The sequence below is a fragment of the Trichosurus vulpecula genome, chromosome 1, assembly GCF_011100635.1.
Source record: "Trichosurus vulpecula isolate mTriVul1 chromosome 1, mTriVul1.pri, whole genome shotgun sequence".
Classification (NCBI taxonomy): Eukaryota; Metazoa; Chordata; class Mammalia; order Diprotodontia; family Phalangeridae; genus Trichosurus; species Trichosurus vulpecula.
The window spans coordinates 431,459,385-431,465,384 of NC_050573.1; positions in this window are offsets into that span (position 1 = coordinate 431,459,385).

Sequence of the window (6,000 nt, forward strand, 5' to 3'; positions counted from 1 at the left end):
TTGGTTTAGAAAGCATACAATTCGAATATACCTAAATTGGTTTACTGATAACATTAATGATACCCACAACTTGTGTCTAAGAAGCTGAGAGGTAGTCACTTAACCCCAATTGCCCTGCCAAAAAAAAAGCAAAAAGAAAAAAAGAAGCTGAGAGGTAGAGGAAATATATAACTGAAATATGAGGTGAGCTGGTGGTCCTCTAGTGAGAAGGAAAGACAATTAATCAAAAAGTCATTTGTTTATTAATAGCACTAATTAATTTACTAATCATATTATTTATTAATAGCACTAATAACGTTTTGGTAGCACTGTGTTAGATGCTGAGGATACAGAGACAAAGGCGGAAACAACAGATACATATATAAGCTTATACAAAATACATACAAAAGTAAATACAATGGAATTTCATGGGGAAGGCCCTGGTTTCTGGGGGATCAGCAAAGGCATCACATAGAAACTGGATTGAAGTTGAACTTCAGAGGAAGCTAAACATTCTGAGAAGTGGCGATGAGGGTGAGCGCATTCTAGGCATGTGGGCACAACCTGTGCAGTCATGGCAGCCAGGAGGCAGTGTCCTATGTGAAGAATTGCAAGAAAGCCAATTTGACCAGGGGAGTGATATATAGTAAGGAGGCAAAGGTAGGTTGGAGCCATGTTATGAAGAGCTTTAAATGCCAGCAGAAGAGTTTGGTTTTGGGCCTAGAGGCAATAGGGAGCCACTGAAGTTTATTGAGATGGAAAGTGACATAGTCCAACTTGTGCTTTAGGAAAATCATTTTGGTATGAGGTATCCTCAAGACATGTAGTATCTCCAAAATTTAAAAATGAAAAGAAAAGACAAGTGTGTAGCTCAACAGTCCTCTATAGAGGACTAATGGCAAAACATAGACAAGAGTCACATTGGATCAAAGTAAGTTTCCTAATGAAATTATGCTGATTACATGAAAAGTATAATTTACTCAGGGATGACAAATTCACTAATTTAATTGACTTTGGGTTATAGCTAATCTTTGTTATAAATGGAGCTGCAAGACACTGAAAACAAAGAGAATTGAGTTTTCTGGACTGCCTAGCCTCCACAGTTTCAAGCAGAGCATGCCCTTGTCAGAAAAGGAGCAGGAAGAGGGCAGTCAGGGAGATAAAAGATGAACAAAGTCATTGAACGCAACTTTTGCCACTGTCCTGTTCTGGGGCCTGGGCTGTGGCTGGGAAGAAGTTGGGACCTGACTAAGTTGAGCCCAAGGCAATGGGAGGCCCCAAGCTTGCAATTAATAAATAGCCCAGGTGAAGCTTGGGGAAAATGAGGCAGGAGAGGCCTGCCATCAGGCCATCAGAGCAGTTTGCTCCAAGGTTGATCAGGCAAAACAAAGGGTCTCCCTAAAGTGGCAAAAAAGTAGTATTAACAGGTTCAAACTATTTATGTTTGGATCAGAACGTGGGGGAAGGAGGGAAGTAAGGGCCTGAATTTAAGTAAATAAGCTTCCATATGCTGGAGGAGTCATAGAAGAGGAATCCAAAAGCAAAGACTAATTTAGTTCAGGGGAAGACAAAGTCTAAGGGAAAAAAACCAACATGGAATCAGGGCAGGGCAGGATCCTGAGGTGTGCCAGCTGTGAGAACAATATGTTTTCCAACTCACTGTTTCTCCAATAGCAGTATCTGAGAACAAAACTGTAACTAGCAATTTCAGCCTGGGGCGGAGGGGGGAGGGACTGCTGCCTAAGACAATTAACAGCCACTGAGGCAGGCAATACAAGATGTACCCTGCAAATTCACTTAGTAAAAAAATGATATAAAAATAATACAAGAAGTAATTAAGACTCATTCAGATAAGTGGGAGGAAAAATTAGTTCCTATAGGAATTTAGAGGATAGAATCATAGATTTGGAATGAACTTCAGAGGTAATTTAATCCAATCAATGGAAGACTACTTCCCGTATAGATTGCAGTAGGGAAGGAATCACTGGGATTATAACTGGCTCTTGGTAGAGGGAAGTGTCACTTTACATAGGGAAGGCTGGAGGGAGGGCAATGTGAAGGGTCATCCCTTGGGAAGGAAAAGAAAAAAGCCCTCAGGAAAAAAGCCCTCTGCCATGGGGCAGAGTTCTTGGGAATTTCTTTGTGAGATGCAGGAAGAAGAAAAGCAGCACATAGCTTATAGTCAGCCCACTGTCCTCACAGGCACCTGGAATCCCAAATTCCTCTTCCCTCTTTCTTATCATAGGTCTGAGTTTGCACCTCCGTTGGCACCTTCTGCTCAGCTGAAGGACTGAAGGTGTTCTAGTTTCATGTCTTTTCGATTTTATACCTGGTAAATTTCCAACTTTAGAGCAAGGCCATAGTCGCCCCACGCTACCTGTAGCTCTAAAAGGAACATTGTGATTATGGGGAAAGAGTTTTTGGATTTTGGAGTCAAACAATCTGAGTCTAAATCTGATATTGGACAAGCTATTTCATCTCTCATAATTTTCATTTCTATATCTTTAAAATGAAGGAGTTAGACCATTAGTCTCCAAAGCACCGTGCACAGACTCCAAGGAGAGCACAAGATATCCACTGAGGGAGCAATGAAATATTAGAACTTTTATTTATGTTTATCTTAAAAAAGAAAGAAATTAAGCTTTATTTATATTTAGGGTACAGATTGACACTAGTACTAATGTCTTTATTTGCTCCATATGCTGGTCATATGATGACAGTACACAAAGTATCCTGAAAGAAGAGTGATTTCCAAAACGTGGAGTGGTAGACAGTGGCATCCTCACTCATTTGCTCACTTTCAAGCCTATTTCCATATATTTCAGTTCACATGTGCCTAATTAAATGCACTTTTGGATTCTATCTTCAAGTCTTAGCTAGTCTAACCCTTAAAAATGGAAAAGTGACTTAAAAATATTCCTTCAAAGAAACCATGAATTGAAAATTATATTAATAATTTAAGCATAAACAGAAATAGAAGAAAATGGCAGAGCTGATCTTTATCTTATTCCTAGCACAAGCACTTCCCCAGTCACATTACATGGCAAAAATAATAGCTAAGGACATCTGATAAGAAGTCGACAATAAAAAAAAAAAAAACTAGAAACTCCAAATCTTTTTGCCATGAATACTTTCAGTAAGAAAGTATTCTTTTTCACTGAACCTGGTGAGCACCAAGTAACAAGACAAAACCCCCCAGATTATTATATTTTAACAAATAGGAAAAGATTCATTACTAATGTGGGAGTTAGCTAGGCATCCAAGTGGGACTATGAATAACATCCTAGACCCTAGAGTCAGGAAGACCTAAATTCAAATATATCCTTGGACATTTACTAGCTGTGTGACCTTGGATGTCACTTAACCTCTACCTTGGTTGCCTTATCTGTAAAGGGGAGAACATAATAGCACCTATCTCCCAGGGCTATTATGAGGATAAAGTAAGATAATATTTGTAAAGCGCTCTGCAACCCTTAAAGAACAATATATAAATGTTAACTATAACTATTACAATTATCCCTGAATGAGTTATTTGTGCACAGTGGGACCATCAAGTCATCAGAACTAAGAATTTTTTTATAAAATCCAGAAAAATATCATAAAAATGAAGGAAAGATGTCATAAAATTGAAACCACTTAATCTTGAACTATTTAAACAAATAAATGGCCATCAAAAATAGTAAAGAGAAAAAAAATATTGACCTAAATTATAATAATTTTATACAGAAGTTTTACCGCTATAAATTAATTACCACAACAAAGAGACCAAAAAACCCCCTGTAATAGTAATTAAGGTGGGACTTTTTGCTGTTGACCTTTAATGATTCTGGCCTTTGTTTGAATGGGGCAGATAAAGTGGGATGTTTTTGTATTTCTTAGCACTGAGACAATTGGGAGTCATTGATTTGTATCTGATGTGATATTGGGGGTGGGGAACTTTTCCACACCCAGCCTGGGTGAGGTCTGGGCCCTAGGGGCCCTGAACAGGATATATAAGCACAGAGGTTAGCTTTCTCTCTTGAAGCTCTGCATCACAGTAGGAGTGGCATGTGACTCTGGGCCAGCCCCTGTAATGAGTTCCCCGGCTAAACACTCAGATGTTGATAACTACAAATTGTATTTGGTCTGTAATTCAGGGTGCTGGTTTTTTCCCCTGAACTAAGTAAATTATATTTGTATGCTGGATTAAAGTAAGATTGTTAACCCCTTAACATTGCTTTTATTAGTAAAGCAGATCAAAAGGACCTGGGCTTACAGTGTTCTGTGCACTGGTTGTTGTTAGTTTTATACCCCCACAGCAACTACTAGCCAGACTGTTGAAACACCCCCCTCCAAAAAAAATTTTAGCCATTAAACATCTGACTTGCCTGACAAATGGAGAGAGATAGGTGACATCAGTGAAGAAAATAAATTTGTTTGTAAAATCTTATGGGATGATACACAATTATGAGCAGTATCAGTTCACAAAAGAGAAATAAGCTGTGGAAGGTAAAACCAGTTCAAAGAAAGCTTGGAAAAACATAGAACTAGGCAAAGTCATTCCAAAGTTGTTTAAAGATGAAAGTGGAAAGGACAGGAAATAGAAGAAAATGGAAAATATTTGTAAAAGTTATTGTTTCAATTTTTTCTCCATTAAGGACAATGAAATCACCACTGCACTTGACCTTAAAATCACAGCCCTAGATATGCTTATTGGGAAGGTACTAAAGAGAACAAAGATAGGAAAAGTAGCCAAATTACAGAGGAGATCCTCTTGTGAAAGAGGAGAAAGAATTGTGAATCTATTAAAGATGCTATAAAAGGTATCTGAAAGAGAGGAAAATAGCAAAGGCATGGGAAAAAATCTTAGACCTTATTAATAAAAAAAGACAACCAAGAAAACATAAACAACAATCAATCTATACATTTACTCTCCCATCTCCGAAAAGATTTATTTATAGACAAATCAAGGTAATTCTTGATGAGGGCATTAGTAGAGAATAAGCAGACTTTTGCAAGTGATATTCAATAACAGACTATATCCTTATCATTTCACAATTAGCTGAGAGAACATATGATCCCACTGTGCCTATTGTTGATTATTTTTTTAAAAAGCCACTTGATCCAGTAGAACAAGACATCATCTTACAGGTTCTTTTTCAACAAGGTGTCTCCCCTCCATAACAAAATCATTCAAGATTGCTTGACAGATTTAATAACAGATATAACAATAAATCTCCAATTATAAAATACAAAGCTAGTCATGAAAATGAGAAGTGCGTGCTTGACAATTAATATAACAAGGTAACAATCTGGTGAGCTAACACAGAAAAGGCTGCAGGAGAATGGACAAGGAGGAAAAAGGAAGGGTCGAAATGGGAAAACAAAAGGAAAATCTTTTTCAGTGTTGGGAGGGGGTACCACTGATGAATGGTCCTATGGGGAAAGAGAGATATTCCATAAAGGTAGGTGGGCACCTTACAATGAGAATTGTAGAGCCAAATGACATCCGGAAAATTGAGAGGATATGAACTCAGGAAAGAAATTTCAAAGCAAATGGGGGGGCGGGGGGCGAGGGTTTACAGGGAGGAAAGTGACCATGGGGAGGGCGAAAGGTTAACAATGAACTGCATAATCAAGGACATTGGAAAATTCCTACCATGAGGCAATAATCTCCCTATGCCCAGCAAAAATTGATATTTTTATAAGCATGAGGTGCAACTGAAAAAAGGGAACCAGGGGACAAGATCTACAAGGCGACAACATGGAAATTGCTTAAAAGAGGGTACTCATAATAAGCACTTTAGAAGCTTTAATCCCATAAGGTATTCAGAGACTAAAGAACTAAATAAATATAAGGGTCATAAATCAAAGAATAAAAGTGTAGAATAGACAGAAAGGGAACAGAAATAATGTAGAGACTGAGGGAAAGAAATTCTTTTTAGAGAAAGGCACAGAAAATTAAAGTTTAAAACTAGCATAAGCTGAAGGAGAGAAAGGAGAATTTTACTTGACTACCTAACTCAGATGAAAAAAGAGGGG